The following is a 26,935-nucleotide window of genomic DNA, read 5'->3' on the forward strand; positions in this document are numbered from 1 at the left end:
ACATAGTAACAAACAGTTGCATACACCCAAACATTTATCCCATGAAAATAAGAATGTCCTGGTCAATAATAATAATAATAATAAATTTTATTATTTATACCCAGCACATCTCACTGGGTTACGCCAGCCACTCTGGGTGGCTTCCAACATAGTTAAAACTATACAGGGCTGCCTTCAGATGTCTTCTAAAGGTTGTATAGTTGCTTATCTCCTTGGCTTGGGGGTTACATAACTCCATACCCTCCAACATTTCTCTGATAATAATAAGGACGTCCTAAGGAAAAGTGGGACATTCCAGGATCAAATCAGAAGCTGGGACGGCTTCTGTGAATCCAGGATTATCCCTGGAAAATAGGAACACTTGAGGGTCTGCAGTTGGAGGCAACCCTCTACATTTGCATGGTCAGTAAGAAAAATCTCCTTGCACCTCTGCAGAATGTGTGGGCATGTTCATATGAAGTCTGTGCTCTATACTAAGCCTAATGGCTTTTTCACATGCGTAGAACAATCAATTCAGGGATATCACACATCAAAATGATGGGTGCTCATGCTTGAGCAACGTCTGTGCTCATAGGCTAGGGTCAAACTGAAGCTTCTCTGCAGCATCCTCTGCGATCCTTGCAACCTCCATTGAAGGCATCTGGGCACCACTTTGGGTCCAAATGGGCCACTCTGCAAAAACAGTGTAAGTCAGGAAAGAGTTACTTTCATCTTTCATCTCCAAAATAATAAATAAATGTATGTGGACTGAAATCCCATGAATCAAACCTCACATTTGGCCCTTGGCCCTTCTCTGCAACTCTCCTGGGTCAGCCTCATCCCAGGAGAGGCCCAAGACAACAATATTCATGGACATAAGGAAGGAAGAAAAAATGAGCAGAGGACAGGCAGTACAATTGAAATGGGCTCTTAGCAAAGCACTGTGTACCAAAAAAGACACAAACCAGCCCAGGGATTTCCTGTAATGCAAATATGCCCTTGCTATAACCTCATTGCATCAGTGCATTTTATCTGAGAAAGAATTTCCACAAGAGAAACATTCCTGCAAAAGGCACAATCGCTTGGGAATACTTTGCTGCATTTGACTTCCATCTATCTTTTTCTCGATGCTCCCCTACTTTATTAGGCCTAGTCAGACAAATTAGCCTGGGAACAGAATATGCTTTTCAGAAATTTCCCACAGATGACAAGCAGGTGGCTCTTGCTCTCTCTCGGTCTCTCTCAGTCATTCCCTCGCTGTGGAAAGCTGATTTGTCGAGCTTACCATCATAGCAACCGTGCCAAGCACCATGGGAAATGCAGGCCTAGGCGAATAAATTGCAGCAGCGAATGACACTCTCTCACTGAAGCCTGGCATTCTCCCATTATGACAGGGGCTTTCTCACACAACATGTCATGGAATGTTTCGTTCTTCATGCGTTGTGAGGAAAAGAGATACCATATATGAAGCTGTAGACTCCAGAGTAGGGAGACATAACCTCCAGGGGTCCTGATTTTCCAGTGACAGTCTCAGAATTACAAAAGCCATTCTGGCTTCTGATTTGATCCCGGAATGCCCTGTTTCCCCTGCCAGTGCTGCCACCACTGAGCTCGGATAAGAGAATGAGCTAGCATTTGTCCCTAGCAGTGGTGGCAGCAAAGGAGCATCCTGTTGCCTCTCTGGGGCTGCTGCTGCTGCTGCTGCCAGCCTCCTCCCTTGGGCTGCTGGGGAGTATGAGGAACAGAGGCTGCCGCCGCTGAAGTCCAGCCCCAGATGACGCATCGGCTCTGAGGAGCATGCAGACGGCAGGGCCACCCTGGATGGAAGAACGGGGGAGCACAGCAGCGTGCAAGGTGTCTTGGCTTCAAAAATAATAATACCGTATTTTTTGCCCTATAGGGCGCACCGGCCCATAGGATGCACCTAGTTTTTTTGGGGGGGGGAATAAAGAAAAAAAATTATTTCCCCCCCAGAACAGGCTGCTATCCGCAAGCCTTGGGAGCCCGGCGGGAACTCCCACCGGTCTCCCCAGGCTTGCGGAGAGCTGCCCAAAGCCCGGGGTGCACTCCGCTGCACTCCCCAGGTTTCGGGCTGCAGGCTGCTGTCTGCAAGCCTTGGGAGCCCGGCGGGAACTCTCGCCGGGCTCCCAAGGCTTGCGGATAGCTTCCTGAAGCCTGGAGAGCGAGAGGGGTCAGTGCGCATCGACCCCTCTCGCTCTCCAGGCTTCAGCGAAAGCCTGCATTCGCCCCATAGGACACACACACATTTCCCCTACATTTTTGGAGAGGAAAAAGTGTGTCCTATAGGGCGAAAAATACGGTACTTTGTGCATCCACATCTAATCTTGCCCCTTTCTAAAATTTATTTATTGGTGTGTGTTTTTCTTTTTATAAATCTACCAAAGAATAAGATAACGTCCCTATTTTCGTCTGAGATATGTTGGAGGGTATGGGGAGGGCACCCTCCCAGCTGCCACCACTAAATGGTACTGCTTTTTGTACTGTACCAGCCAAATGTTCATGAATTCAGACAGGCTTTCTCCCATCCCAGGGGCCAAAATGTATATCACTGTGAATGAGGGGCTTTCAGTGTCTTGCAGGACAGCCCTCACTTGGCCCAGGGAGAGCTGATCATCTCACACCGCCCTCTGCCATATCTAAAAGTTCTTCTTTCAGGGATCCCTTACGGTCATGAAAGGCCTTTTTCATCCTCCGCTTTTATGGGATGTCAAGTGCTGGGCTGTTGACCTGAACTTTGCTATCTCTCCTGGTGATCTGATTAACATATGGACACACTCTGCCTCGCTCAAAACAGGAAATCAATTTGAAAGGCAAGACAAATATTATTTGCTCCCTTCCCATCTGCTGTGATATGGGAACACGCCTGCTTTCAGCAGCGATAGAGCCTTATTGATTGAGGGTATTTATAGAGCAGTCACCACTATCAGCAGAGCTATCAGAGGACCAAAGGAAGCAGCGTTTGACCCTACGGGCTGTTTAAATGTGTCGCTGCTTCCAAAAATGTTGGCTTTTCTCATTCAAGGTGACAGCCGTACTATTTCATGTTGCGCCTAAAGATACATTTCCTGTTTGTCATCTACTTAGGGGCTGATTGCTGCTAAATTAAGTGTAATTCTAAGAGGTCTCTCCTGCCTGCACAGTGACCCCGGTCTACTTCCGAGCTACTGCTTTGACCTTCCGTGTCCACAGGCAGCTTTTATCAATAACAGGGCCAGATCACAAGAGGGGATATTGCCTCTCTCAAGGCTTCTGCTCATTACGGGATTTTACCGCCTGGCCTTACTTTCTAAAAGCAAAAGGTGCAGGGGCTCAGCCCTTCCACGAGTGTCATGCTCTCTGCCCTGAAAGACTGCCCTCTAAGCAAAGATGTGGAGGGGGTGAGCGTCACACAGGAGAGGAGGGATCTATGAGTCATTGAAAGTGAGAAACCATACAACCCTAACAATGCCTACTCAGAAGTAAGTCCTATTGAATTCAGTGGCTTTTGTGCCTAAGTATGTGGGCTCCACATTGCAGCCTGGCTCCAACAAATGATTCCCCCCCTCTCCCCCCAAAAATGTTCCTTTGTTCACCCAATTTAATCTTAAATATATCTCAGGGCCGGACTTTTTATTTCTTCCAATGACGCAAAGAGAAAAACTTTGTGCGTTCTTATCCACTCCTTTTCATGATAAGGCTCCCCATCTTCTCAGTAAATAAAATAAACAAGGTTCTCCCACCACTCGACCCTGAAATGGTGCTGCTGTTATCTTAAGGACAAGATTTAAGGGTGAGTCTAGGCAAGAGAGCTTGGAGATGCTCTGTGGTAAGGACATAAGAAGAGCTTGCTGACTCCCATCTAGTCCAGCATCCTGTTCTCACAGTGGCCAACCAGATGCCTGTGGAAACCAGCAAGCAGGATTCAAGCACAACACCCCTCTCCCCTCCTGTGGTTTCAGAAGCATTGCTGGAGGCAGAGCACAGCCATCATAGCCAATTGCCATTTATCTAAACCTCTTTTAAAACTCTCCAAGTTGGTGGCCATCACTGCCACTTTTGGGAGAAAATTCCATAGATTAACTATGCACTGCATGCAGAAGTACTTTCTTTCATCTGTCCTAACAATCAGGTCTCTGTCGCTATTTTAAAAGGGTGACTTCAACCTGCAGGGAACTTTGATTGAGATGAAGGCACCTGGGGCACCAGGTGAATAAAGTTGTTGTTTCCCCCCAAATTCTCCTGTACCTTTTGGAAAATGGGTTTTCATGCTTTCTAGATCTGCTGTATTGCTGTTTCCTCTGCCACTGGGTCATATTCCCTTTTACATTGTGCTATTTTGCTGTTTCAGAATTCATGTGCATGTATTATCATATAATCTTGTTTGTTTGTTTTTATCACAACTTCAGTTATTGGGCCACACAGAAATGAAAGAAAAAGTGGTAAATCGTTTCCCCGGATGCCAACTTTCCAATTCAAATTTCACACACACACATCCCCCCCAAAAAAACACATAACCCAGCTTTATGTGTCCCATAGAAAAATATCAATGGAATCTGGGCCAGTCACTGTCTTTCAGCCCAACCTACCTCCCAGTGGTGTTGTGATGATAAAATGGGGAGGGGAGAACCATGTAGACTGACTGGAGGAAAAGGTGACGTTTGTGTGTGTGTGTGTGTGTGTGTGTGTAAATAAATAAATAAATAATGTTGGGCGCACACAAAATTTGAAACAGCGGGGCTAAGAGGGATGTGGCAGACTCAAGCAGACAACAGTGTTTGCTGTTGAATCCTTATGGGATGCAGGGGTTAGAGTGTTGGACCAGCACGGATGAGTCCTGGGTTCAGATCCCCAGTCAGTCAGACCAGTCACCAATTCTCTGCATAACTTACCTCAGAGAGTTATCGTGAAAATAAAATGGAGGGAGGACACTGTTAGCCACCATGATCTCCTCAGAAGAAAGGCAGGATATAAATGTAACATAATAAATAAATAAATTGGCAGGCAGGAGTAAGACACTGACCATAATTTCCTTGTCCATAATTTCTTTCCTATAAACTTTTGATGAAGAGGGGTGCATAATGGCACCCAAAGGCAAAAAGCTGCTTTTTAAGGCAGCTCAAGGTGGGAAAACACAGACTTGTGAGTGTGGGAAGTATTATACCCCTCTGCCCTGTCTTGCTTTGCTTTAACTTCCACCCTTGGCCACTCACTTTATAGGCAATTGGCTGGTCCTGCTGCTGTCCTGTCTAGTTGCACCCTCACAAGACTTTGGATGGGTGCAGAGCAAAAGATCTGGGTGTTTCTTGGCTTCATTTTTAAAAGCATCCAGGGCTATGGGAAGCCTCTCCTTCCTCCTTCCCCCACATATACAGAGAACAGGAATTAGGCCGTAATTGGAAATCCTAACATCTGGAAGAGTGAGCATCTGGAAATCATCACTCCGGCTGAAATGCTTGCAAGTTGACTAAAGGTCCTTATCAGACTTCCGTTCTCCAGATTCCTTTCAACTGCCTCGTTTTATGACCCCCATCTTTACAAGGTGTGTCCACCTCTACTCTATTTTATACTCCGTAGCAACAGGCATTACAAGTCACTTTTGCCCAGTGAAATTTTACAGTCGTCTTTGGAAACCGTGTTGAAGCGAGCATGACTGACCGGGTTGTTGGTACACAACAGGGCCCTGTATCAGCAATAAACTTTGGGAAGCTAAACCTGAAATCATAAATATATAAAGCTGCCTTATGCTGAGTCATATCATTGGCCTTTCATCCTGGTAATTGTCTATGTGGTTCCAGGTTACAGTCTGGACGCACATGAGGGCACCAACTTGCTGAAGCTAAGCAGGTCTGGCTCTGCCTGGGATATGTAGCTGCTTCCTAAAACCATTTTCAAGTTGTTCATAAAGTGATCAGCACTCTGTCACAAGACAGCAAGCAGCAATAATCGAAAACCAAGTAAGTCTTCTGCAGGACCATTATTGAACATCTCCAGAGTTGATAGGGCTCATCTGTTACCATCAAAAAGCTGAGCCTTTGGTGTCATTGGCCCAAGCACCTTCTGTTTTAACCCTTACATGTCTGCTGTAAACTTTTTGATACTGCCAAATTTATGCAGGCAATTAAGAAAATATCAGTACAGTGGTACCTCAGGTTAAGAACTTAATTCGTTCTGGAGGTCTGTTCTTAACCTGAAACTGTTCTTAACCTGAAGCACCACTTTAGCTAATGGGGCATCCTGCTGCCGCTGCGCCGCCGGAGCACAATTTCTGTTCCTATCGTGAAGCAAAGTTCTTAACCTGAGGTACTATTTCTGGGTTAGCGGAGTCTGTAACCTGAAGCGTATGTAACCTGAAGCGTATGTAACCCAAGGTACCACTGTAATAGTGGATGACTTTAAATCTTATGTGGTTTTTATTGTGTAGATGTATGGTTGTAAACCACTTTGATTTATTTATTTTTAGTAGAGGTATCAAAAACAATTAATAAACACATAAGAGTAACTTTTAACGTCTTTCTCTTTTTGAACATCTCTCCCAGCTAGTGAGCAATTCCTTTCCTTCACTCCATCAAAATATTTGCCATAGAGATGAGAAAAGGCCGTGGCTCAGTGATAGAGCATTTGCATTGCATTTGAGAGGTTCCTGGTTCAATCTCTAGCATCTTCAGTTAGAGTTGGGGATGTTCCCAGTCTAAAATTCTGGATTGCTGCTGCCAGTCAGTGTAGAGAATATTAAGCTCGATAGACCAATGGCCTGGTTTGGTATGAGTCAGCTTCATATATTCTTCTTCACTCTCATACTCTGAGGATTGTAAGCTGAGCAAGTTCAGAGAAAAGAAGGTATGGAATACAGAGGTGAACTGTGCGGGTTTCTTTTAAGCTTTTTGATCCACTGCTGCCAAAAGGATTGTAATAATGATCTCAGTATAATTATACAACATTGATTGGTGCAATCAGCCCTGGACTTGTGACTCTGTAATCCCATGTAATTCTCTCCACAAATTACCTTTTGAGCATCAGAGCCTTGAAGTTCCAAGAAATGCCAGGCATGCTTTCCTTAGCTCAATGTGTGTTCCTTGTTCAGACAGAGAGCATTTCACAGGAGTCAGTGGAACAGAAATATAAACAAACCTCTGTGCCCTGAGTAGGCCTCTGGAATGCCAAATACCTCCCCCTGCTCCCTGTCACTGATACCTGCAGCCCCATGGGCCACCACTGGTGGCTGCAGTTTTGAAAAATTGCACGCTGGGTTTCTCTCCGGTGATTTATCACCCTTTAATAGTTTTTCTGTTGAGGATTCCCAGTTAGCTGCTTAACCTTCCTAGTGAAATGCAGCCCTGGGAGAAAAGCAAAAGGGAAAATTTCAGCCATGTGGAAAGCAAAAAGAGGAATTAATGCCGTCTGAAGAAAAATATCTGTCATTGACAAGAGTTTTTCAGCAAATAATTAGTGGGACCATAAATGTCTGAAGGGATTATTAAAGGGTTGGAAAGTTCAAATATTTGAAGACCGGTCTAATATTCTGAACAGTGAACCCTTTTAGCTATCATTTTCTGCACAGGGCATTTAAAAAAACAACACAGAGTGACTCAGTACATTCTATCTTAGAGTGCGTCCCACTAAGGTGCCATTTTGAGGGAAGCGTCAAGTTACTTCTGGGCAATGCAATGGATTTTCTTTCCAGTTAGTAGAGAGGAGCTCTTTTTCCAAGGGCAAGTTTGGTCTCCTTAAGACAACATGAAAGAACCCTTTGACAGTGATTTCAGTGGGGCCAGGATTTTACACATGATAAAGCAAACTTACTGAAGACACACACTTTCCTTCACCTTAACATTCTTCAGTAGTAAAAATTGTTATCCCTAATTTTTCCACAGGGAAATGTGGGGAATTATTTGCTTACTGCCACACTATTAAATATCAACTGTTGTTTCAGCGTATGTCCTGCAATTGCACCTAAAGCGAACATCAGATTGCTACAAAATGTGCACATTTTTGGACACTGTTTCCCAAGCTGGACGAAAATATGCACAGAATTAGCTGGGGCAGGAGAATAATTTTTGCACTCACTGAATCCTGTTGTTATAAGTGCCTAGTGGTCAATGATACAGGACCATCCATAGGTGAAATGCTATGAAGGCAGCTCCTGTCCAAAGTGATTCTTGATACTAGGCTAATGTACATTCTACCATGATGAACCATTTGAACAAAAAGCCAACCTGGCTCTGAGCATTTCATTGAATTTTGTTTCCAGTTAGTGAAAAGGAGCTTTCACTTATCTTGCTCCCCACTGCTGTCTGCACAACAGAATAGTGTTTTTACCCAACCAGCTGTCTGCAGTTCATCACCCAACCAGAAAGCTATAATGGTGCCAGGTTTAGAATCAAGAGGCCTTGGCCCACATTTTAATGTTCAGAGCCATTTCTTTACATATATAATGCTTCTGTTTACAAACAACAAAGAGGAGATACATGTTCTGGTGGATGAGGGGTGCTTTTCTTGGCTGCTTCGTATCCTCACCCCACCGCTATCTGCTCAGTTTCTCTTGGCTAAAGAGGGAGCAGAGCTATCAGAATAACAACTAGTACTCAGTTCAAACTGATGCAGAAGACCATTTGTCTAAGTTAGCTTTTGCCTTCTCCATCAATTACTATAAAATCAGAGGTGGCCTTTAGAACAGCTCGCAGACCACACCAGTTCAAAATGTCAGTGGTAGAGATGACTTCATACAGGAAAACCAGGTGAACTATTGCTAGCCTATGATGTGTGATAGGTTGTCTATTACACATTTCTTTCATCTTTGTTAATGCCGAACAACAGCTAGCAGGCTCAGCAGCAATTCTTGGTGAAGCTACTAGAGATTTTTTTAACTAGAAGAACAGACATGTAAGGCATGACAGATAATAATAATAATAATAATAATAATAATAATAATAGAATAATTACAATACTATCTACCCCTTCCTTCCAAAGGGGGGGGGGAATTGAACCCATCAGTGATAAAATAATAGGGGGGGGGGGAATTAAAACATCTTAAAACACGCAATCCTATGCATATTGCTGCTGCTGCTGCTACTACTATTACTACTGAATTTCAGCCAAAAAGAGTTGCAAGACCCAGAATGTATTTGGGAATAAATCCTCTAGAACTGAATAAGACTCGGACATGGGATTTATTGCCTTAATGTTACTGTGTATAATGCTAATGCTTCTGTCCTAATTTCTAATCTTCCTTTTAGACTGCAGTCCTGCTGCATCATGGAGCGGTGGCTTTTTGACCAATATACCCGCCATGTCACTCTAAATTCTAAACAGCAGCAAAGAACTGCACACCAGGACATTACAGCAGATTGTGTCAAGTGAGCGGCAGCGGCATGGTCATGAAAACCGTGTGGAAATCGCAACACAAAACTCCTGCGATTTTCTGAGTTCATGGTGTTGCAAGTGGATTTGTTTTCTGGGGAAATTTAGCATGGAAATGAGAGCTAAACTTCTTCTAGATTTCCAGAAGCAGCTTTTACATCATGTGAAAGATTGCATAAAATGTGGAAATGATCAGGTAAGGAAAAATCAGGAAGATGGAATAAAGTCTGAATGGAGCCTAAAAGTCAACGGGCTATTGTTGTTGTTTTTTAAAAAGCCAATGCAAATAAATGAAAATCCTCAACCAAAATGTGTTGGGCCAATATATGATGCAATCTGTGGGCAAGAGACCTGGAGGGAAGAGGAATGAAGACCAAGTTGCCCATGGAACAGCATGATTCAGCTCTACCCAAAGATGCATGGGAAACCTTTTCAATATGGTATTTAGTCAAAGCTGTAAAGCTTTAACCAAGCCACAATTAGAATGCAGGAATTCTTGGTTCATAGCCTTATGTTCGGTGTTACTATTTCACACATGTAATCAATCAGCAAGTCTCCAAACGTAATAATCATGGCTTAGATGTGCATATATTATCAGCGATATTTCAGGGTTAAGGCCTCACACAGTAACAGGTGCTGAATGAATGCAGCCTATGCATAAGGGTGCAGCCTGATCCTGACAAAGCGAATGGGCATATTCTTTGCAGATTTACTGCTCTCCCTAGGATGAGATGGAAGTGCTAAAAGCTTAAGCTGATACACAGGAGGCTTGTTTATTGCATTGTACAGACCAGAGAGGAATTTCCTGCACATAGTGCCAAAGACAGAGCGCACAAAAATGCCTCTGAAGTCTGTGGATAGCATTGAACAGGCTCCCTTCTGTATTAGCTTTACTCCTCATATATCTGGGTTTCAAATTTTAACACAGCTGTATAGGAGGGGCAACCCTAATGCCAGTCTACAGCCTGGCCAATTGCGAGCCAGAGTTTGAGAAAGAAGGGAATCGATTGGACAGCAAAATGGCTGGAGCGGGGGGAGCTCGTCTACTGCGGGTCTGTAATGACATCATTCCCTGCGCTGTCTCCATCACAATTTTCTAGAACAGGATTAAAGTGCTGACAGATTCCATTCCAAAACTCCCAGGCAGCTCTTTACATAGCTGTTAGCAGAACAAAAGCATTACACGAGATTTCCTCTCTCCCTCCAACAGCATTTGATGCTCTCTAATCCTCACCTTGGGAAAAAGCACGGGAGAGCCAACTGCACTTGCTGACATCACACAGGATGTGTTGTCTCTCCGCTGGAATAAATGGATTGGGGGAGCCATGGGGGGTGCAGAAAAGGGAGGCTGTGTCTTCCAATCAACCGCTTTGGGTCCAAGGGGGAAGGTCATGTCCACAATCCAAGAGCTAATGTCTGCAGTTAGTAGATTCTGTTTGGCAGACCACACATGCAACTTTTACAGGAGCTCTGCACAGAGCGAATAAAAATAATGGCCACATCATGTGTTTTCCCTCCAACAGCTGGACAAAGTGAAAGGAGCATGCTCATTAAAACAGCACCACTGCAATTAACACCAAATTGGGCATGATACAATCCTCTTTCTTTCCATACTTCCCCACTGCTGTTTCTTCTGCAGGGCACAAGCCTGACCGTTGACGTTTTGAGTAAGCATCACTGAATGCAACGGGATAAGTCATCGTGTATAGGATGTGTCATTAGTCTATCTGTGACACATCAGGGCTTCTGTGACATGCTGGTGGCATATCTGGACTTGCTAAAAAGGAATCCCTGCATGTGGAAAAATTGGCTTGAAAATGAACAGAAGTACACCGGTGCTCTTCTCATTATTGAACAATTCAAAGTGTTGGTGCTGACCTTTAAAGCCCTAAACAGCCTCAGTCCTATATACCTGAAGGAGCGTCTCCACCCCCATCGTTCAGCCTGGACACTGAGATCCAGCGCCGAGGGCCTTCTGGCGGCTCCCTCATTGCGAGATGTGAGGTTACAGCGAACCAGGCAGAGGGCCTTCTCAGTAGTGGTGCCGGCTCTGTGGAACGCCCTTCCATCAAATGTCAAAGAAATAAACAACTATCTGACATTTAGAAGACATTTGAAGGCAGTTTTGAATGACTTTAATCTTGTTGGAAGCCACCCAGAGTGCCTGGGGAAACCAATCCAGATCGGCGGGGTATAAATAAATTATTATTATTATGATTATTATGATTATTATTATGGATGCAACACTTTGGCATTAAAAAATTAGCCATTTAAAAAATGGCTTGAAAAAATAAATTACAAGCTATCTGCCATGAATGATCGCATTCAAAATAAAGCTTTTGTGGACTCTTCCCTTGATGGACCATAATGAACATTATGGCAACAAATGAACCTGTGGTTTCATTTCAGGCACCAAGGGAATAATGGACTGGAAGCGGCAAAGAAACAGAGGGAAGAATGGAGAGATCTAATGAATGTTTTCCCCTCTTTGAAAACTGATCTCTGTAGCTGAGATTTAGACTTGCCACACAGCTAATGGCTGTTACAAATGGTTGTAGATAAGATAGATAGCATCAAGATTGATGGTTTGCTGTTGTTGGGCCTAGCGCTTTAAGCTGTGCTCTTGCTGGAATGCAGAGTTCCCAGCAACAACCCAATTATAAGAGGATATAAAGAAGAGAGAGAGAGAGCACTGTGGTATTTGCCTATTTTTCAGACATCCCAGGAAGGGATGGCTTGCAGTCACATGGCAATTTGTGATCCCCTTGCCCCATTTATTTATCGTTTAGATGCACAGTGTCTTGGAAGTAACATGTTTCCTCACCCTGAAGAGGATTCTCCAATACATTGTTTTCCTCTCTCATTGATCCTGTAAAGTTAGGGACTTCATTATTTTCAAGCACTCTGCTCCCACTAGGTAGGAGAGAGAAATTCAATGCAGTTCACATTCAAAGGCAAACCTACCTAATTCACACTTTCTGAAACTATACAGGAACTAGAACACAGCCATCCTTTGAAATGTGCATGTCTCTGAGTTTTACCATGCAGTTCTCCAGCCAAATGAGGTGTACAACATGCATATGCAGGCAGAAAGTGTGCATTACAATTCATATATTTGTCAAAGTAAAGTACAAAAATGCATTATTTGAAGGGAAATGGCTCTCCAAATATGTGTATATGAGGCAAAATGTCATACAAAGTGTGTACATTAGGAGAAAGTCACAGTAAAATGCTGATGGATTTTCATGTGGGCTTTTAAAAAATAAAATTACAAATGCAAATTATGTGGAAATGTGGAGAAGTGAACCTAAAATTGGAAAAATTGTAAACGAGGGAGAAACCAAAACTGACAATCCCTTGTATCACTCAAACACACAACAGTTGAATGTACAGGAGAGTTTATCTTCCCCACATAAGATAAACAGGAAGTCCAGCTGGTCTACAGAGGCCCAGCAGAACACTATATCTGCTTCATTACTTAGCTATATATAGAAATTTATATTATTTAGCCTATTGCATCCTATTAAAGCACAGCAAGGGCTGGGAAGGGATTATTGGTTTGTTTAGCTTTTGTTTTATTATGTATTTTGTGTTTTCATTTTGTATTTTTATGTTGTGAACTGCCCTGTGAACTTTGGGTGAAGGACAGTATACAAATTTAATTAACAACAACAACAACAACACCCAAACTTGTTTGTCTGTTACTAAGGTGATGACACTAGTAGTTTAGGATTCTGTGGTTATTGTGTATCCCTGTTTAATAACTTCACCCCTCTGTTGGTACTCCAGTTTCAGAAATTGGGTCTCTTGCATCACTGGAGAAAAACCCTTCTTTATTAAACGTTTCTTTCATGTCTTTATAAATGAAATCGGGGATCATCCCGACATCCTTACATAAGGAAAACCCATTAGCAAATATAGAAGCAGTACTGAGAACTCTTCACGGTCCGTTGGATTTTACCACATTCCTCTGTAACCCCCTTCATCCATAGCTAGCCAGATGATAAACAGAGAGCTCTCTAAGAAGCTTTTGAGAAAAAATGAGGTTCAGAATGTTACACTAGTCCTAGCGATTCCACAGGTGATTGTTAAAGAATACAGAGTTCGTGCTTTAAAAATAAAAAATTAAAAAGAGTCCATAGAAGAAGAAGAAAAGATATGTGAATGTAGGGCAGGCTAGTACCGTATTTTTCGCTCTATAAGACGCACCAGACCACAAGACGGACCTAGTTTTTGGAGGAGGAAAACAAGAAAAAAAATATTCTGAATCTCAGAAGCCAGAACAGCAGCAATCCCTCTTGCTGTTCTGGCTTCTGGGATAGCTGCGCAGCCTGCATTCGCTCCATAAGACGCACACACATTTCCCCTTACTTTTTAGGAGGGAAAAAGTGGGTCTTATAGAGCAAAAAATACTGTACTTTTCAATTATTCAGATATTTTAATGATTATTTTGTGTCATTTTTATAGTATTTTATGTTTTCTTGTACCTGCATGTGAGGTAGAACCTAGTCACTTTGGCTAGTTGCCAGTGATACCCTTATCCTAGCAGTTTGTCTAATCCTCTTTTAATGCTATCAGAACTGGTGGCCACTACTACCTCTTGCGGAAGCAAATGTCATAGTTTATGCACTGTGTGAAGAAGTGCTTCATTTTGTCGGTCCTGAAGCTTCCAACATTCAGTTTCATTCGATAACCCTGAGTTCTAGGTTTGCAGGAGAATAAAATATTTTCTCTATTGACTTTTTCCATGTGAAACCTTACGCATTTCTATTGTGTCCCTCCTTAGTAAGTCCTTGCTGACCTTTTCCTTCTAAACTAACAGTCTCCTGATGTTGTAACCTTTGCTTGGGGGAATTGCTCAAGCCCCATGATCATTTTGGTTACCATATTCTGAAACCTTTTCAGCTCTACCGTATCATTTTTGGAGTGAGGCAGCCAGAACTGGACACAGTGTTCCAAGTGCAGTCGCTCCATTGAGTTGTGTAATAGACTCATGGTATTTGAGATTTTATGTTCAATCCTTTCCCTAATGATCCCTTATCTGGAATTCACCTTTTTGAATGCTTCTGCATGTCTTCCGGAGAGTGAGTTCATTCATTTATGTGCTTCCAAAGTTCACAATACGTTTGGTCATAATCCACAGTAATTTTTGTTGTTGTTACTTGCATTATAAATTGAGATTTTACTGGGAAAAGTGGCTACTGTGAACCATAAAGCAATTGCCTCAATCAAAAGCATTTTTGCACATTATGTGTAAGCACTGAAAGGATCGAATTGTTGCATTTATGCTTTTCGCACATTACCGTGCATTAAACCTGGGATGCCTGATTTGTAGTACCTCACTCAATGTTGTTGGACTACATATCCCATCATCCTTGCCAAATTGCCATGCTGACTGGGGCTAATGGGAGATGTAGTCCATCAACATATGGAGGTTACAGTCTTGGCTACATCTGCCTACGTAAGCCTATTGAAATCAATGCACTAAAGATGGAAAATAGCACTTTTAAATATTTTGAAAAAGAACGAATTGTATTCCCCATTAAGTGCATGTTACTAGATATTTTATCCCATAAGGAACTAATAACAAATCCGCTTCAGAGAATGTGGATCTAGACTGGCCTCAGAGACGACATGCATCCAAAAAGATCCCAATGCCTTCACAACTGCTGGAGAATTGGAATAAAGTAAGAACACATTCCTTAAAATATAAAGTGTGTGCATGTGTGCGTGAGAGAGAGAGAACAATTTTATGTCTCTATATTAAAAGTATTAGATATAAAAAATATTAAAGAAGAAGAAACATTGCAGACAATGGTCTTTCATTGGTTGGGTAACAGCATCTACTTCTCTGCTCCAAGTTTCTGAGACAATATCTGAATTAAAAGCACTTCTCATATATGTTAGCAGCTCTTGTCAGTTACAGCATTTCCCCTTAAGCTCTCATTTGTGACGGGGAGTTTATTGTATGCAGTTGGCAGACAAGACACTAGGCCCCCAGCTGTTCAGATTCCTTCTATGAGTCAACATAATTGCACCCCCCACTCTAATATCTTCAGCCTCTCTTTGCTGTTGGTTGGTTGTAATGGACATACCTAAAGTAATTGAGCCACCTGTTGCATCGCCAGTTCTGTTTATGGAAGCCCCGCTGAACACTCGGTAACTTGGTTTGACACTAATTGTTTAAGAGCATGCCATTGTGATGGCATTGTAAATAAAGTTGTAGATTTCTTTTAATCAATAATAACAACTTGCTCACTAGAGTATAAGTTCATGGCTTTGTTACCCTTTACCTTAGGCGCTTAATGCCAATTTTAAGCCCATTATAAAATCTGTGCATTTGAAAATAAGTTTATTTTTACAATAATGTACTCTTCCAGCTCGCATTTTTCAGAGTCTTAGAGCAAATGTCAAAATAGAAATATCTACAATGAAATTCATATTTCTACATGGTTTGAGCTATCTGTTTGCTGTTCATTAGGGGGTATATGGAAAGTTAAATGATATCAGCACAATCCTTAGTAGGGAAGAGTAAATAGTGAATCATAGAATAGAATCATAGAAGAGTTGGAAGAGACCACAAGGGACATCGAGTCCAACCCCCTGCCAAGCAGGAAACACCATCAGAGCACTCCTGACATATGGTTGTCAAGCCTCTGCTTAAAGACCTCCAAAGAAGGAGACTCCACCACACTCCTTGGCAGCAAATTCCACTGTCGAACAGCTCTTACTGTCAGGAAGTTCTTCCTAATGTTTAGGTGGAATCTTCTTTTTTGTAGTTTGGATCCATTGCTCCGTGTCCGCTTCTCTGGAGCAGCAGAAAACAACCTTTCTCCCTCCTCTTTGTGACATCCTTTTATATATTTGAACATGGCTATCATATCACCCCTTAACCTCCTCTTCTCCAGGCTAAACATGCCCAGCTCCCTTAGCCGTTCCTCATAAGGCATCGTTTCCAGGCCTTTGACCATTTTGGTTGCCCTCCTCTGGACACGTTCCAGGTTGTCAGTGTCCTTCTTGAACTGTGGTGCCCAGAACTGGACACAGTACTCCAGGTGAGGTCTGACCAGAGCAGAATACAGTGGCACTATTACTTCCCTTGATCTAGATGCTATACTCCTATTGATGCAGCCCAGAATTGCATTGGCTTTTTTAGCTGCCGCGTCACACTGTTGGCTCATGTCAAGTTTGTGGTCAACCAAGACTCCTAGATCCTTTTCACATGTACTGCTCTCAAGCCAGGTGTCACCCATCTTGTATTTGTGCCTCTCATTTTTTTTTTGCCCAAGTGCAATACTTTACATTTCTCCCTGTTAAAATTCATCTTGTTTGTTTTGGCCCAGTTCTCTAATCTGTCAAGGTCGTTTTGAAGTGTGATCCTGTCCTCTGGGGTGTTAGCCACCCCTCCCAGTTTGGTGTCATCTGCAAATTTGATCAGGATGCCCTTGAGTCCATCATCCAAGTCGTTGATAAAGATGTTGAATAAGACCGGGCCCAAGACAGAACCCTGTGGCACCCCACTAGTCACTCTTCTCCAGGATGAAGAGGAACCATTGATGAGCACCCTTTGGGTTCGGTCAGTCAGCCAGTTACAAATCCACTGAGTGGTAGCATAGTCAAGACAGCATTTTACCAGCATCTTTACAAGAATATCATGGGGCACCTTGTCAAATGCCTTGCTGAAATCAAGGTAGGCTACATCCACTGGATTCCCTTCATCTACCAGGGTTGTAATTCTGTCAAAAAACGAGATCAGGTTAGTCTGACATGACTTATTTTTCAGAAATCCATGCTGACTATTGGTGATCACAGCATTCCTTTCTAGGTGCTCACAGACTGTTTGCTTAATGATCTGCTCCAGAATCTTACCTGGTATTGATGTCAGACTGACTGGGCGGTAATTATTTGGGTCCTCTCTTTTCCCCTTTTTGAAAATAGGGACAACATTTGCCCTCCTCCAGTCTGCCGGGACTTCGTCTATTCTCCAGGAATTCTCAAAGGGATGGGAGGATACAAAGATTATGTCTAGGTTCACCACGGCTGCCATTGGGTCATCATCCAGAGGTTGACCAGATGCACAATTCCATCTCATCCAGGGAAGGGAATGCTACCAGTTGATGGAAACCACAGGAGGGGAAAGTGCTCTTGTGCTCGAATCCTGCTAGCTGATTTCTCATAGGCAACTGTTCTGCCATTGTGAGAACAGGATGCTGGACTAGATGGGCCATTGGCCTGATCCAGCAGGCTCTTGTTATGCTCTTAAATAGTTATTTAGATTATGGTATGTCTGCACTGACGGCACGGGTAAATGACCTTACACCAACCATAACATACCATGGAGACAATGGTTCTAATCTGTTTGCAAACATGCCATTTCCATTATCTTCTAGCCAGCCAATCCATAAAAGCCGAAGCATCTAGAACTGTCACTGGATTCAAGGTTTTCTTCCTAAATCAATGGAAGGGGCTGGTGTCAGCTCCCAAAGGTAAACTTTTGGAGGTTTTCACAGGGCCTTTATTAGGCCTTTAAAGTGTTTGGGAAATGGATATACAGTGGTACCTCGGGTTAAGAAGTTAATTCGTTCTGGAGGTCCGTTCTTAATCTGAAACTGTTCTTAACCTGAGGTACCACTTTAGTTAAGGGGGCCTCTCGCTGCTGCTGTGCTACCGCCACGCAATTTCTGTTCTCATCCTGAAGCAAAGTTCTTAACCCGAGGTACTGTTAGCGGAGTCTGTAACCTGAAACATCCGTAACCTGAAGCACCTGTAACCTAAGGTACCACTGTACAGATGAATATAACTGAAAAGAGGTGGCATAAACTATGGTTATCTAGACTGTATTGGTCAGCTTCAGCATACAGAAGGGAGAGTACATTCAAAGTCACCCACAGGAGCACTGCACAGTGGTGCAACTTTCCTGAATGACATCAGGGACTCTCACCAAATTGCTGGTGCTGATGTAGAGGTAAAGGTACATTCCACCATTTATGGTGGGAATGCCCAAATGTTGGTCTGATATCTATAAGGAAATATCTAATGTCTGTAAAACTGATTGCTGTGTTGTATTTATGGGATGGGCTTGTGGGTACTCCATTCACAAAGGATTTAGTAACATAGATGCTGACAGAAACTCATATTTCAATTGCATGAAAATGGAAAGGCATAAAGGATTAGCAAATCATGCTCTGGTATAAGAATGTGTGGGCAACTGTAATTAAATATATATATATATATATACACAAATCATTTAAAAGTTTCCACTGGCACAGACAACCCAGAACACTTTTAAGCCATTTGGTGGGACTTCATGCACAAACTGGACCCAGTGCACAAACTTACCTGTCTGCATCAATGGGGGAAATTTGGCATATCAAAGGTTGTTATCCGCACTGCTCCTGTAATTGTCAGCTTTGTATATACAGTGTTAGCTTCTTATTAGTGCTAATGTGTCTCAGTTCTGCTCAGAGTGGCTCCATTGAAATTAATGGATCCAAGTTAGTCATATCTGTTTCAGTGTGTTTACTCTGGATGGAGCTAGCATTGAATACAATTTATTGAGCTCAATGGGACTTAGATTTTTTTTTATTTTTTTTAAAAAAAGTAGATAACTAAATCCTGGGGCCATTTGTCACACAAACTGCATTCCATGAGATTTATGGTATATCAAATATTTGTTTTGCCAATGTGGGAATTTGCTGCCATGGCTCAGGATGAGTCTTGCATGCCTTGCTACTCTGTTATGTAACACCATAGTCTGCGATTAGGAAATTTCATGGAGCTCTATTGTTCATTTTCTTATCTGAATGGTATTTTTTAATGCAAGTACATATGCTTCACTGCCAGAAAATCAAGGTCAGACAGAGACAACAGCTACAAATCAGACAGAGTATCTTCTGTGCCAGACATTGGGAAAGGGATTCTAAGCAAGGTTTGGATATCAAACCATTCATGGATGACTATCGAAACCAAAATATGTGACATTATAAGTTTCTCAACCTGAACTGGCTTGCAATTCATTTCTGGGTCCAATTCATGGTCCTGGTCTTGACCTATAAAGTCCTATCTCAGTACCGAATGGTACCTAACCATACCCCAAGATCATAATCAGAGACTATTCTCCAAGTGCCCCCTAAATCACTGTATTTTCAATGCCAAGCAACTACTTCTTCTTTTTTGTGCCTTTCAATATTTTTAAAATCATTTTAACATCTTTTTTGTCTCTGACAAATTGATGGAGCAAGGAAGATCTGCTGTTGCTGCTCTCTTTAATTGTTTGTTGCTTCTTTTAATTATTATATATAGTATTTTATTTTATTTTATTTTTATTATTTTATTTTTTGGTAGGGAGCCACCCTGAAGATATTTTTTGATGGGCACAACTCACTTGTGAGGCAGATGTGTGGTTGTCTTTTTTTCTGAATCAAGGGGGAAATGATAGAACTCTCTAGGGTACCGTATTTTTCGCCCCATAAGACGCACTTTTTCCCCTCCAAAAATGAAGGGGAAATCTGGGTGCGTCCTATGGGGCGAATGCAGGCTTTCGCTGAAGCTTGGAGAGCGAGAGGGCTGGGTGCGCACCGACCCCTCTCGCTCTCCAGGCTTCAGGAAGACATCCGCAGCCTGGGCAGCCCTGCAGGAGGTCAGGAAGGGATGTCTAAGCTGCGGATAGCAGCCTGCTTCCTGGAGCGTCGGGCGCCCTGAAAGCAGAGCGCCCGGCGCTTCGGGAGCGCATCTGCAGCCTGGGCAGCCCTGCAGGAGGTACAGCAGGGCTGTCTAGGCTGCGGATAGCAGCCTGCTTCCTGGAGCGTCAGGTGCCCTGAAAGCAGAGCATCCGGCGCTTCGGGAGCGCATCTGCAGCCTGGGCAGCCCTGCAGGAGGTCCGGCAGGGCTGTCTAGGCTGCGGATAGCAGCCTGCTTCCTGGAGCGTCGGGCGCCCTGAAAGCAGAGCGCCCGGCGCTTCAGGAGCACATCCGCAGCCCGGGCAGCCCTGCAGGAGGTCCGGCAGGGATGTCTAGGCTGCAGATAGCAGCCTGCCACCCGGCGGGCGGGGCGCCCTGAAGCAGAGCGCCCCGCGCGCCGGACAGACATCCGCAGCGTGGGGACTCCTGCAGGGCTTCCCCGCAGGGTTCCCCACGCTGCGGATGTCTGTCCGGCGCGCGGGGCGCCCTGAAGCAGAGCGTCCCGCCCGCCGGACAGACATCCGCAGCGTGGGGAGCCCTGCAGGGGTTCCCCGCAGGGCTCCCCACGCTGCGGATTGCAGCCTGCCGCCGGGCGGGCGGAGCGCCCTGAAGCAGAGCGCCCCGCCCGCCGGACAGACATCCGCAGCGTGGGGAGTCCTGCAGGGGTTCCCCGCAGGGCTCCCCACGCTGCGGATTGCAGCCTGCCGCGGGCGGGCGGAGCGCCCTGAAGCAGAGCGCCCCGCACGCCGGACAGACATCCGCAGCGTGGGGAGCCCTGCAGGGGTTCCCCGCAGGGCTCCCCACGCTGCGGATAGCAGCCTGCCACCCGGCGGGTGGGGCGCCCTGAAGCAGAGCGCCCCGCGCGCCGGACAGACATCCGCAGCGTGGGGAGCCCTGCAGGGGTTCCCCGCAGGGCTCCCCACGCTGCGGATTGCAGCCTGCCGCCTGAGGCAGACATCGGCCAGCCCCACAAGCTCAGGGATGTGCAGCGCCCTTCCTCGACCTGGTTTGGTTTCCCCGACCTGCTTTTGGGGGGGAAATAAAGGAAAAAATTTTTTCCTTTATTTCCCCCCCAAAAAACTAGGTGCGTCCTATGGGACGGAGCGTCCTATGGGACGAAAAATACGGTAATTCTAACCTAGAGAAAGAAATGCCCTTGGGGAATAAGGGAAGGAGAGTATCAGACAGCTCTGAGTGAGCCCTGAGAAACAGGCAAAAGTAGGAGCCGCCTTGAGTCTCTGTCAGGGAAAAGGCAGAGAATAAGAATAAGAATAACAGGAGTAGGGCCAATTCAAAAACTGTAACTAGGGCAGAGAATCTTAGAAGATGAAGAACCATTTAGCACAGCAGTTAAATCATCTGCTTTGCATGCAAAAGTTGCAGGTTCAGTCTCCACCATCTGCAGGTAGAACTAAAATATACCCTCACCTGAAACCCAGTACAGCCACTGCCAGCTGAGCTAGATGAACCTATGGTGTAACTCCGTATAAGACAGCTTCCTATCTTTTCCTCTTAGGCCAGGCATGGGCAAACTTGGCCCTCCAGATGTTTTGAGACAATTCCCATCATCCCTAAATACTGGTCCTGTTAGCTAGGGATGATGGGAGTTGTAGTCCCAAAACACCTGGAGGGCCGAGTTTGCCTATGCCTGTCTTAGGCAGTCAATGACCAGAACCTTATTCATGAGTTACTCATGTGTAGGGCCTTGCTATGTTGACAGAGAAACAGGGCTGCAATTTTAGGCCCCCCAATATGTCACTACACCTTTCTGTAAGAAATGGATGTTGCTTTTGGTGGTCTGCAAAGAATATCCAGCAGGCTCTGCATCATGGCAGCATCCATGCAGTGGACATCTGTGGATGCATACTGGCAACATCTATCAAATATATAGGTGATAAAGCTCTGCATGCAGAAAATCCCAGATCTTAGCACCGGCATATCAAAGGATCTTACAGCACAATCCTAACCATGTCTACTCAGAAAGGAGCCTTGTTGAATTCAATGTATCAGATTTCCAGAGATTGATATTTTAGTTTTAGTTAGCAGAACTGGGCAAGACCTTTGCCCTAAAGACTTGGGGAGCCATTGCAGGTCAGAATAAGCAGTCCTGGGCGGGATGGACCAATGGTTTAACTCAGACCAAGATCACTTCATTGGTATTGTACCACTTAGTCAACTTCTGAATCCCTGCAAATGAGGAAGGAAAAGAAGTATATACAGCAAGCCAAGCCATTTATTCACAGTCACTATTGAGGTTCATTTTAATTAAACAGTTTTCGAGTGGCATGTCTTCAAAGCCCAGATCCATTTAGAATGTTGAGATCTAAACAATCACTTCCAAACATGTCCATCTTGTTTTTTTAGAAGCAACTATTTACATCAGAGCTTCAGAGGGATGCTGATCTTCCTGATTCAAGTTGGTATGGGTGAGTCTTTGCATATAGGCAGCTGTTGTAGACTCAGGCAGCAGGTCAGCAACTTGTACAACAGGAAGGAAGTCATCTCACTTTGTCAAGACAGTGGAATTGTCCAACTGGCTGCCTGGATTCAATAAGATTGCATTCAGCCTATCCAAATACTTAGGTAGCAAATGGCTACAGGTCTGTTCCAGCAACAACTTCATGAACACCAGTTGACTGGACTACTTTGCAATTCGCTGCTTATTATAATCTAGGCCTATTTAAACAAATGGACCCTAAACTCAGTTGACCCTATGAAGAAAAGAATCATTAACTAGCCCCTTTGAAAAGTTTTTTTTTTAAAAAAAAAAGAGTGTCCTGTTCTATGACATTGTCCAGTAAGGCACCATTTGTTCATTGAAAATGCATATGAGCTCTTTCAAGAGTCCTTCCTCTTTTCAGGAAACCTACGGGACAGTTTGTAATCTAAATAAGCGCTGAAACAGGACCATAAAATGAATCGCGTTAATATAATTACAACCACTAAAATCATCAAAGGGCCTGATCCCATATTTAAGCTACAATAATGAGGTAACGGGGTAGGGGGGGATACTAATCCTACTACTATCACTGCTCTGGGAGATCTAATTATATAATGTCGTATTCAGGGCTGTGTGGCGGATGGAGCCATTCCTGTAACATTCCAATCAAAGTGATCTCACTAGCATGTGAAGGAAGAGTCCAGCTGACAGATTTGGGACATGTACTATTTAGTCAAGAGGCCCCATGTACTATTCATAAAGAATTAACAACTCTTATATTGACAATGACATTATTGTCAGAAGATCTTTGGAAGGGGAAGGGGGGGGAGCCTCCATAAACTCTCTCTCTCTCACACCCTGTGAAGTTAGACTCTCTCTCTCTCTCTCTCTCTCTCTCTCTCTCTCTCTCTCTCTCTCCAGCCTCTTTTTTCCCAATGCTGATGTAATCTCCAAACATCTCCAACAGCAGCTGCTTAGCGAAACCGGGCACCTTCTCCCTAGTCCTTTTCAGAAGCACACGCGGCACTTTCCAGTCCCCTCAAGACAATTGGGGCCTTTCTTTTGCCAATTAGCTATCACTTCAAGAGCCCCCGCGCTGTCCAACGGGCTCTTAAGAACAGTCTTTGCAGGAAACAACACTGGAGGGGCTTTTTCTTTTCCTTTCCTAGACAAATTAAAAAGGGAAAAGGAGGGAGGGAGAAGAAGGGGGAAAGCAAATCAGAGCACAGAAACTTCCCAAAATGCATTGCTCATCAATTAGTCCAGGGCCCCATGCAAAAGCACCCATGAGAGTCAATCTCATAGCGAGGAAGAAGGCGGCCGGTGGTGGTGGCGGTGGGGAGGGAAATGCTCACTTTCTCTTTGGGAGACTGTTTCGGTCAGTATGTTAAGCAGATGTGACAGAAAAGACTGTTTGTTATAGCAAAGCTCAGAGTTACAAAAACTGTACAAGAAAAGGAGTTCTTGGAAGGCTGGTCTTTGCTTCTCTGTGTTAGGGGCATTGTTATTTGTAGCAAAGTGAAATAGGAAAACGAAGCTTTGTGGGGCTTGATTTTGCTAACTATTGGTGGAGATAAATAGGAGGGGGACTTTGCAAAAGCCCTACTGTAGACCAGTGCAAATGAGACTCAGCTACTGTGCTTTCAAGAAAATAAAACAGGTTGGGTTCATGGGAAACTAGATATTGAGGCAGAGGCAAATTGAACCGTAGTTATTGCCTCAGTTGGTCTGCCATGGTAGGGTATGATACAGCTACTTGGCCCATTGAAGTTTCAATTCCTTGAAAGCAATGGAGCTGAGGGATACGGCTTTGGTTTATTGTAGTACTTTACTCCAAACAAGGTGCCTTTTGGTCCCTGTCAGGACCAAAGGTCACTAGTTACCTAACTCTGATTTATTATATATATATATATATATATATATATATATATATATATATATGCAGGTTTTGGTGTCCTCGGGTGTCTTCCCGTGTAAAAGGACCCGAGGACACCAAAACCTGCATTCCTGTACCCGTGAAAATCTACGAAAGCATATATATATATATATATATATATATATATAAAATAAATCAGAGTTAGGTAACTAGTGACCTTTGGTCCTGACAGGTCACAATATATATATTCTTATAAAAATCGCCCTTACATCAGGGATGGAGAACCTCCAGAAGTTGCAGGAGTGCAATTGTTGTCAGCTTTGATCATTGGCCATGCTGACTGGAGACTCTGCTCGCTGGGACTGAATCTTTTCTTCACATATTGACCAAACTCACAAACTGAGGTCAAGTCGGCTGGGCCTGTTGTTTACACTGTCATTTTGACAGGTTCAGATATCATCAGCTAAAGACTGAGCATTTTAACTGGAGCCCCAAGCCATGAAACCTCCCAGGCCCGTGTAGAGCTTGTCTGAGGACCAGTACAGGGGTCTTGTTTTAATAAAGTTATAAACGCAAACAAAAAAGCAGAGGGTCTCTGATGGGACCCCCTGGCCAGCTTAGCCCTCCAAGGCCTGGGGCAAGTGTACCCAGCAGCCCATCCCGTCCCATTCCCGCCCCCCACACAGGCCTGGAGCTTCTCAAGAGGTAAGGAAGATTCATCTCCACTGCCCTTTCACATGGGTTGTAAATCCTCTCAGTTTCATCAAGGTTTCCAAAGAAGTTGTATTCATTTTGGTGTTTCGTTTCATATGCAATATGTACTGGTTTCAAATAATGTTTTGGTCTTGGCAATTTTGGGTGGTTGTAACTGCTTTGAGTTTAAGAAGCATGGGATCAAATTATAAATAAATCATATTTATTTACATATACAATTTTATTACGATAAAGTTTCAGAATGATGTAACATACAAGAAAAAAAGTCAATACATACTACAATTTTATGGAAGTACAATAATCTATAGCCACCAGTCCAGTACTAGTCACACTTTAGCAGTACTTAGAAAACTCATTTATAAAAGGTTCTAGTTCATCCTGTCCCAAAAGGAACTAGTTCAAGTTAAAGCTCGTACTTTTATAAAACAAACTAGTTTGGTTAAGTTCATCCAAATGGACTTTTTAGTTCATGAAAGACTAATTCTTTGGAGGTGGGAAATCAGCATTCAGAATATGATAAACTGAAGTATAGGGTCCAAAAGTAAATCAGGGGCTACACACAAGTAATGAGATGTCTAAAAGACAGAATTGTCTTTCCCCATAATTCTATTTCTATCTAGGAAAAGGCTTACCTGTTTAATTTCTGCCTGCCACACAGCAGGCACAAGACAGCATTCACTTTGTTATTTTACCTGTACTTCACACTGCAAGCTTCCCGTTGGAAGAAAATGAATCTCTTCAGCAGAGAAGATACTGGAAATGCCTCATATTCCTTCTTTCTTTGCTTAGCAACAGTGATTTTGGTGACTGAGTGACCATAGCAACAGCAATACCTCCATATCTGCCTAATAAGACACATAATGTTGTCTCCATGTTTTGTTTTCTAACTTTCAACTGACACTTTAAAAAATATATATGAAAGCTTCCAAGCCTCCTACTGGAGGCAAGGGGTGGAACAGGGGAATGAACATGAAGATTAACTAGAAACCATTCAAAGTTCCACCCCAAAATAACCTTAATTCACCTTTAACTCATCCAGCAATAATGGGAACTATTTTCAGGTGTAGTTCAGAGATTTTTGAACTAGTTCAGTGAACTTCATTAAACCAAACAGGTTTATTCCAACCGCTGCACTTTAGTCTATATCTAACCCAGAATGACGGTACTTAAGCCAACAGAGTTATGCAAACTTAATTCTGGGTTCGATTTAAGCCTCTGTTTTGTGTGGCTAGTCGCCCAGTTGAGGGGAAGGGGATCCCTAGATGCAATAAACACAACAAACGCATTGTGCTTAATGGGGATCAGATGAGAATTGTATTAGTTCTCTATTTCTGTGTCAGGATAAATTCTTCTTATAACATATCAGTGTTGACCTCATTATTCACAATTATCCTGGGGGACGGATTATAACAGGCAGCGTTTTACAGTAATGGATCAAGTTACTTTTCGGGGGGGGTATATTCTATGGCTTTTGCACCACAGCATGTCTACTCAGAAGAAAATCTCATTAAGTACAATGAATTTCCACCCAAGTGTATAGGGTTGCAACCTTAATGTCCAGCATTGACTTTTGCCTCACACCTCCCTCTTCTGGAATTGAAGATCCTTCCTCTGCTTCACCATAAGAAAGAAATATTCCCAATATACTATGGTAATTTTAGCTCCATGTATGAGATGGGAAATGCACACACTGGGAGATTCATGGGATGGGAAGCCCCATGCTGTACATCTTTGTCCAGATCCAGTAAGGCAGATCCGCGTGCACAGCTGATTTGAATGTGTATCTTCATCTGGATGGACTGTGAACATTATTATGCTTATCCTATCGAACTGGCTGAGTGCATCTTTTGATGCAAATGGGGCTGCATGTCGCCCCCATTCCAGACCACC

The 26,935-nt window shown here is 43.6% G+C and overlaps 1 long non-coding RNA gene across 1 annotated transcript; it reads right to left on the bottom strand.

The window, feature by feature from the left end:
* Positions 1-22,230: 22,230 nt before the first annotated feature.
* LOC310851307 lies at positions 22,231-24,697 on the bottom strand. Its single transcript, XR_014567700.1, has 2 exons — positions 24,601-24,697; positions 22,231-23,620 (listed from the first exon to the last, which is right to left on the bottom strand). It is a non-coding gene; the product is annotated as an uncharacterized lncRNA (long non-coding RNA).
* Positions 24,698-26,935: the final 2,238 nt, after the last annotated feature.

This window comes from Podarcis gaigeae (genome assembly GCF_964106915.1).
Source record: "Podarcis gaigeae genome assembly, chromosome: 1".
Lineage (NCBI taxonomy): Eukaryota > Metazoa > Chordata > Lepidosauria > Squamata > Lacertidae > Podarcis > Podarcis gaigeae.